Here is a 9,263-nt window from a genome sequence, read left to right on the forward strand (position 1 = left end):
GCTCACCCTCTCCTCCCCTGTTTTTCCCTCGAGCGCGCGCGCACCACCGTGCCTGTCCGCGCTCACCGTCCGCTTCGGCCCCCGCCGCAGCCGCACCCTGCGTGCCCCACCCGCCGAGCCCTCGCCCGCGACCACGTTGCTGGCGCCGCTGTTGGCCGCCCCGCCTCCGCCCGCTGAACTACGCTGCTGCTGCCATCTCGCCTCCCACGCACCGCGCCCGCCTCCCGCGCTCGTGTGTCGCGCGCGTCCGTAGTCTGCTGCTGATGCGGCTTGCTGCCGCTGCTGCCCGCCTCCACTCGCCGGCGGCTGGGGCGTGCCCTGCTCGCCGCCTCGCTGCTCCAGGCCGCAGCCATGGCCGCCTTGCTACCCGCCTTCATCAGCCCGTCTCCGCCTAACCTTGCCGGTGGTGAACCGCATCCGCCCTGCGGCCACCCCTGCCGTCCACCACACCACCGCCCTGGCCTGCGCCCCGCCGCAGCCCCGCTTTCCTCGCTCGGCGGCGGCCTGTCGGGCGTCCGTGCCCAACGCTCGTGCCCGCTTTGGCCCCTAAGCCTATGACATACGGGGCCCACCCCCTGAGAACGAAAACGAAAAAAATGAGAATTAAAAATAAATAATAAATAAAATTATTAATTAATTAATTAATTAATTAATTAACTTAATTAATCTTGTTTAGTTGACCTAAATAATTAACTTAATTAATTATGTTTAAATTAACTAATTATGATTAGTTAACCTAATGACTAATTAACCTGATTAACTGCTGTTAATTAACAAAACAGTCAATGACATGTGGGACCCACATGTCAGATTGACCAGGTCAACTGCTGACGTCATGCTAACGTCAGCAAGCACTATTCTGGATAATGTTAATTAAATTAATTAAATAAATCCTAAAAATGATTTAAATCTTTTAAAATTAATATAAAATAAACCGTAGCTCGGATGGAAAAACTTTGTACATGAAAGTTGCTCAGAACGACGAGACGAATCCGGATACGCAACCCGTTCGTCCGCCGCGCATCCCTAGCATACCGAACACGCAACTTTCCCCCTCCGGTTCATCTGTCCGAAAATGCGAAACACCGGGAATACGTTCCCGGATGTTTTCCCCCTTCACCGGTACCACCTCGTACCGCGATAGGGCACACCTAGCATCATGCTTTGTCATGTCATGCATCGTCATGCATTTGTTTGCATCATATTTATTGTTTCTTCCCCCTCTTCTCTCGCTAGACACCGAGACCGACGCCGCTGCTACCCAGTACGACTACGGTGTTGACGACCACTCTCTCTTGTCAGAGCAACCAGGCAAGCCCCCCCTTGATCACCAGATATCGCCTACTCTCCTCTATACTGCTTGCATTATAGTAGTGTAGCATGTTACTGCTTTTCATTAATCCTATCCTGATGCATAGCCTGTCATTGTTGCTACAACTGTTGATACCTTACCTGCAATCCTAAATGCTTAGTATAGGATGCTAGTTTATCATCAGTGGCCATACATTCTTGTCCATCTGCCATGCTATACTATCGGGCCGTGATCACTCGGGAGTTGATCACGGGTATATACCTATACTTTATACATGATACATGTGATGACTAAAGTCGGGTTGGCTCGAGGAGTACCCGCGAGTGATTCACGGATTGGGGGCTGAAAGGACCTTTGTCCCGACGGCCCTCTGGGTGGATCTATGTGGCGGAGCGACAGGGCAGGTTGAGACCACCTAGGAGAGAGGTGGGCCTGGCCCTGGTCGGCGTTCGCGGTGTCTTCAAGATAACACATTTAACAAGATCTTGGTATTTGATCTGAGTCTGGCTACTGGCCTACACGCACTAACCATCTACGCGGGGACAGTTATGGGCACTCGACGTCGTGGTATCAGCCGAAGCCTTCGTGAAGTCAGTGACTTAGCGGCGCGCGCCGGGTTGGACCGCGTAACGCAACTTCCTTTGTAATGGAGGTTGCTAGGTCTGCTCACCAGTCGCGTTCGCAACGTGCAGGTGGCAAAGGGCGATGGGCCCAGACCCCTGCGCCATAGGATTTAGACCGGCGTGCTGACCTCTCTGTTGTGCCTAGGTAGGGTTGCGACGTGTTGATCTTCCGAGGCCGGGCATGACCCAGAAAATTGTGTCCGGCCAAATGGGATCGAGCGTGTTGGGTTATGTGGTGCACCCATGCAGGGAAGTTAATCTATTCGAATAGCCATGATCTTCGGTAACAGGACGACTTGGAGTTGTACCTTGACCTTATGACAACTAGAAACGGATACTTAATAAAACACACCCTTCCAAGTGCCAGATACAACCAGTGATCGCTCTCTCACAGGGCGACGAGGGGAGGATCATCGGTTAGGATTATGCTATGTGATGATACTTGGAGGACTTCGGTCTACTCTCTTCTACATGCTGCAAGACGGAGTCTACCAGAAGCGTAGTCTTCAAAAGGATTAGCTACCCCCCTTATTCCGGCTTTCTGCAGTTCAATCCACATATAATAGCCTTATTCCAGTTGATACCAATGCATACATATGTAGTGTAGCTCCTTGCTTGGGAGTACTTTGGATGAGTACTCACGGTTGCTTTCTCCCTCTTTTCCCTCCTTTTATATACCCGATTGCTGCGACCAGACATTGGAGCCCAGGAGCCAGACGCCACCGTCGACGATGACTACTACTACTCGGGAGGTGCCTACTACTATGTGCAGCCCGCTGACGACGACCAGGAGTAGTTTAGGAGGATCCCAGGCAGGAGGCCTGCGCCTCCTTCGATCTGTATCCTTGTTTGTGCTAGCCTTCTTAAGGCAGACTTGTTTAACTTATGTTTGTACTCAGATATTGTTGCTTCCGCTGACTCGTCTATGATCGAGCTCTTGTATTCGAGCCTTCGAGGCCCCTGGCTTGTAATATGATGCTTGTATGACTTATTTTATTTGTAGAGTTGTGTTGTGATATCTTCCCGTGAGTCCCTGATCTTGATCGTACACGTTTGCGTGTATGATTAGTGTATGATTGAATCGCGGGCGTCACAAGTTGGTATCAGAGCCGACTGCCTGTAGGAATCCCCCTTCCACACTCCTTGGCCGAAGTTGAGTCTAGACATTACAAAAACTTTTACTAACATGGTTATGTGCCTTACGGGCCCACGTCGCCATCTGGGTGGTATTAGGATCTTTTACTCCTCGATCCTTACTCTGGGACTCTAAACTCTCTCGTACTCGGGTTAAACGATTTTACTAACTCTAACACTAGGATCCCGTGACCACGTTCACCCCAAAGTTGGATAAGCCCTAGTTATTCTTTAGAGTAGTATTTGAACTTTATCCACATTGTCATTTGACTCCTGTGAAAACATCTTTGTTTTCAGATGGAACCCATGAAGCAGGTCGTGCGCCACACGATGGCCATTGGTGCCTCAGGATCACCTACTGTGTTGGTTGAGATGATGACCTATCTGGGTTATCGCTGGCACCTTGAGTGCACCGTCTATGAGGAGTATCAGGACTTCAACCAGGAGCAGTACCGTGCCATCGTCCACCTCTACTCTCGGGAGTATGACTCCACTACCGTGCTGCACACTGCTCATGGTGTTGGAGTGACTATCGATATGGCGGTCCACGATGCTGCTTATGCTGCTCTGACACGTCTTCGTGGAGAGTATCAGGAGCTGGACACCTCCCCCTTCAGGCACATTGCTATCGCATCCGATGTTGGTGCGGAGGGTTACTACATTGCGGCCTACTCCACTGTCACCCGAGCCCTTCTATCATCGGCACCTGGTTCTGCATGCTGATGGGCTGGATAGAGCTAACCGAGCTCTTCGCCACGAGCTATACACCACCCGTCAGCACCTGTATCGTGCTCTGACGCTGTTGCACCCCTTTGTCCACTCTAGTGATCTGTCGCGTTCTGCGATCTACCCTGCCAGGACCGTGATGCCCCAGGGCGTCGGCTGGCCAGATGTGGGAGGCTACTCTCCTGCACTTGGTCCTCTCCTACCACCTGCGCATCGGGTTCCGCACCAGAGTATCCGCGGACCCCAGGCTACTCGCGTGGAGGTCTTCCCTTCGCGTCACTACCAGCTGTTGGGCTACACCTACCTCCGCAGTACCGCATGGGACTGATGTAGACTTGCTTGTTAGTGTTAGATGCATTCACCGCGAGCCTGTGTGCCTCCTATGATGTCTTAGTCTATGTACCGAACTCTGTGTACCGAACTCTATGCATGATCTCTTTTGTAAGATATGCCGACTACTATGTAGTATCTATCGTGCTGCTTTCGTTGTGCATGTTTCATCATGAATGATTCTTGTCTTTGCAAATTTCTCAATGCTGAACTACCCCTGTTATATATTAGTAGGATGGTCAGACCAGGTGGTCGTGGTCGTTGTGGCAACACCCCACCACCGCCTGAGTACATGGCTGGGATGATGCAACAGTTTGAGCTAAATCGTCAGTTCATGGAGAATATTATGGCTCAGTTTCCTCGCCCCAATATGAACCAGCAGCCAACCCAAGTGACTCTGCAGGATTTCATGCGCCGCAACCCAACCATGTACCGCAGCTCAACTTAGCCTCTGGATGCTGATGACTGGCTCCGTGACATCACCTATGAGATGGAGTCTGCTGATGTAGCCCCTGCCAGCTATGTCACCTTTGCTTCCTTCATCCTGAAAGGACCTGCAGCTCAATGGTGGGACAGCCACAGGCGTACTCTGCCAGCTGGAACAATCATCACCTGGCCAGACTTCCAAGCTGCCTTCCGTGCTCGCTTCATTCCTCAGGGAGTCATGGACCGGAAGAAGCGTGACTTCCGCAACCTCACCCAAGGCAACAAGACTGTGGAAGCTTATCAGCGGGAGTTTCTGGACTTGTCCCGCTATGCTGAAGAGGACATTGCAACTGATGCACGCAGACAGGAGAAGTTCCGTGATGGCCTTCAAGCTGACATCAAGCTCGCACTTCTAGTGCATGAATTTGCTGATTTCGCCACCCTGGTGAACAAGGCCATTAATGTCGAAATTGGTCTGCAGGAATACTAGGGCTCTCACAGGCGCAACCGTGACACGGGCTCATCTTCGGGCCCGTCCTCACAGAAGCACAAGATATGGATTCCCAACCGCATGTACCAGCCAAATGCACCTGCCCCAAGGCAGACCTATGCTGCACCTCGTCTGCCTGCTCCACCAACTAGGCAGCCAAGGCTTCTAGCTCCACCACCCCAAGCTCATGTTCCCACTCCCAATAATGGTCTGTGCTACAAGTGTGGCCAACCTGGTCACCTTGCCAAGAACTGCTATCAGAATCAGAACCAGAATCAACTGGCCCTCCCCACAGCTGGCCGTGGAAGCAACCAGCCTCGCAACAACAATGCCAAGTCTTATGGTCGTGTTCATGCCAACCACGTTGATCTCAATGAAGTTCTAGACCAGCCTGCTATTGTGATGGGTACAGTCCTCGTAAATTCAGTACTACCATCTGTTTTATTTGATATAGGAGCATCACATTCATTCATATCAGCTGAGTTTCCATTCATGCATGGCATTAAATACAAAGAGATGAACACTGCGATTGTGGTACACACTCCTGCGGGCCAGTGTCAAACCTCTATGGTTAGTCACAACGTTCCCGTTGAAATTGAAGGACTGGAATTCCTTGCCTCCCCCATCGTACTAAAGTCCTGTAGCATCGACCTCATTCTGGGAATGGATTGGTTGAAAGCGCATACTGCTTCTATAGTTTGCGCCACTAAGGTCGTCCATCTGCTACACCCTTCTGATGAAATAATTGCTTACCAAGCTCATCTAGTTCAGAACGCCGAGGCACATCTTTATGCCTTGAATGCGCTGAAAGCTGCACCACTCGAGGGCATTGAAAACATTCCCGTCGTTCGTGAATTCCAAGACGTCTTCCTAGAAGAACTTCCAGGGATTCCCCCTGCTAGAGCTGTCGAATTCATCATCGACTTGAAGCCCGGCACCACCCCTATAGCTAAACGACCCTACAAGATGCCGCCGCATGAACTCATTGAGCTTAAGGAGGAAATCGACAAATCTCTTGTCAAAGGTTTCATTCGCCCAAGTTGCTCTCCTAGGGGAGCACCTTCTCTCTTTGTTAAGAAGAAGGATGGGACAAACCGATTAGTCCAAGACTACCGTCCTATAAACCAAGCTACCATTCTGAATAAATATCCTCTTCCTCGGATCAATGATCTTTATGATCAACTGGCTGGCTCATCAGTGTTCTCCAAACTCGACTTGAGGTTGGGTTACCACCAGATCCGTGTTTGTGAAGAGGACATCCCAAAAACCGCCTTCGTGACTCGGTATGGGTCATACGAGTACGCCGTCATGTCATTTGGCTTAACGAATGCTCCCGCCACCTTCTCTCGTCTGATGAACTATATATTCATGGATTACCTCGACAAGTTCGTCGTGGTTTATCTGGATGATATCCTTGTATTTTCCAAGAACGAGGAAGAACATGCTGGACATCTACGTCTTGTGCTGGAGAAGCTTCGAGAACATCAACTATATGCTAAGTATTCCAAGTGTGAATTCTGGCTCCCCGAAGTAACCTATCTTGGGCATGTCATCTCCAAGGATGGTATTGCCGTCAACCCTGAACAAGTTCAGGCTATTCTCGATTGGACTCCTCCAAAGAACGTCAAGCAAGTACGAAGTTTTCTCGGTCTCGCCAGCTATTGCTGTCGATTCATCGAGAACTTCTCCAAGATTGCCAGGCCTCTGACTAATCTATTGCATAAGGGTGTCAAGTTCGAATGGACAGACAAGTGTCAGGAAAGTTTCCAGGCGCTCAAAGACAAGTTGACTTCTGCCCCCATGCTTGCTCCACCTGATACTAAGAAGGACTTCGTCATTTACTGCGACGCTTCCCGTCAAGGATTAGGCTGTGTCCTAATGCAAGAGCGCAGAGTGATTGCTTATGCCTCTCGCCAACTGCGCCCTCATGAAGAAAACTACCCAGTTCACGACCTCGAGCTTGCTGCTGTCATTCATGCACTAAAGCAGTGGCGACATTACCTTCTCGGTAATCGTTGCGAGATCTTCACCGACCACCAAAGTCTGAAGTATCTGTTTACTCAGCCAGATCTGAACCTCTGTCAGCAAAGATGGATGGAGACTGTTGCAGACTTTGACGTGGGTATATCCTATACCCCCGGCAAGGCTAATGTAATGGCTGATGCCTTGAGCCGCAAGTCTTACTGCAACCACCTCCAGGTTCACAAAGTTCAGCCCTCGCTTGTCGAAGAATTTAGAAAGCTGAACCTCCATATTGTTCCTCCTGGAGCACTCGCTCCCCCTCCCCCGGAGTTCCGCAAGATGAATCTTCTTGTTGTTACTAAGGGTTCTCTAAATACCCTGGCTGTGGTACCAGATCTCGTAGCTGGTATAAATACTATTCAAGGTTATGACTCTGAAGTCCATAAGATTAAACGCCATCTAGCAGAAGGAAAGCCCTCATTCTTCACTATCACCGACGATGGCGCCTTGTATTTCAAAGGCCGCCTAGTGGTACCATGTTCGAAGAAAAACCTGGATAAGACTAAAAGGGTTATGCAAGAAGCTCATGATACGCCTTTGTCCAGCCATCCTAGCAGTACAAAGATGTACCAGGATATTCGTCAAAGATTCTGGTGGTCTAATATGAAGCAGGACATTGCTCGTTATGTTGCTGAGTGTGACGTTTGTCGCCGTATCAAAGCAGAGCATGAGAGGCCTGCTGGAACTCTGCAACCTATCTCTATTCCTGAATGGAAATGGGACCATGTTGAGATGGACTTCGTCACTGGATTTCCCAAATCGCAGAAAGGTAATGATGCTATTCTTGTCGTCATTGACCGGCTTTCTAAAGTTGCACATTTTCTGGCGGTCAAAGAGACAATCACTGCTAGTCAGCTTGCTACTCTCTAAATGGCCAGAATTGTTTCACTTCACGGTATTCCACTGGTTATCAGTTCAGACCGTGGCAGCTTATTCACTTCAATATTCTGGGCAAGTTTCCAAGAAGCTATGGGGACTCATCTATCATTCAGTACTGCGTTTCATCCTCAGTTGCAAGGACAAGTTAAACGTGTCAACCAAGTTCTCAAAGACATGCTTCGAGCTTGTGTAATTTCATTCGGCAAGAAATGGGAGGAATCTCTTCCATATGCCGAGTTCTCTTATAATAATAGCTATCAAGCTAGTCTGAAGATGTCCCCCTTCGAAGTGCTATATGGACGAAAGTGTCGAACCCCTCTGAACTAGTCAGAAACTGGGGAACATCCACTCTTCGGTCCGGATATTATCCAACAGGCCGAAGAACAAGTTCGCATTATTCGCGAGAATCTCAAGACTGCTCAGTCATGTCAGAAAAGTCAGTATGACCGTCATCACCAAGACATGGTCTATCAACCTGGCGAAAAGGCTTATCTTCGAGTTACACCGATGAAGGGTGCTCACCGCTTCGGGATCAAGGGCAAGCTAGCTCCTCGCTATATCGGTCCCTTCACTATTCTCGAAAGGCGTGGAAAGGTGGCATATCAATTGGAGCTTCCGTCGAACCTTTCTCAGGTTCACGATGTGTTCCACGTGTCACAACTCCACCGTTGCTTCAAGGATCCAATCCGAGCGGTGGATCATGAAGTGCTCGAATTGCAATAGGACCTCTCCTATAAAGAGCATCCGACCCGCATTCTTGACCAAGCTAAACGCCGCACACGTCAGAAGGCGATCAAATTCCTCAAAGTCCAGTGGTCGAATCACTCTGAAGACGAAGCCACTTGGGAACGCGAGGACCGCCTGCGTGATGAATACCCCGCACTGTTTCCTTCTACCTCCTAAATCTCGGGACGAGATTTCTTGTAGTGGAGGAGAATTATGACGCCCGGCTATTTAAGCTACAGTAATCTCTGCTAACAATGCCACATCACCACGATTACCGTTGTTAATCTCGCGATGATTCAACCCCGTTCGAATTCAAAATTCAAATTCAAGATAAATGATAAAAGTTTTCAAAATATTAAACTAAAATGTTTGGAGTGTGCAGTTAAATGCCTAGGTAATTATTGTGCAACAAACAACCTTTTAGAAAATGTCTAAATATATTAAAATGAAATAAAACAGAAAAGCAAAGTAAAGAAAAGGAAAAAAAATAAACATAACACAAAAAAAGGAGAAGACCCCCCTGGGCCGTGGCCCAACTGGGCCAACCCACCAGGCCCAGCCGGCCGGCCCCCCACACTCCCTTATCCCCACTCCC

This window comes from Triticum dicoccoides, chromosome 3A (assembly GCF_002162155.2).
Source record: "Triticum dicoccoides isolate Atlit2015 ecotype Zavitan chromosome 3A, WEW_v2.0, whole genome shotgun sequence".
NCBI lineage: Eukaryota > Viridiplantae > Streptophyta > Magnoliopsida > Poales > Poaceae > Triticum > Triticum dicoccoides.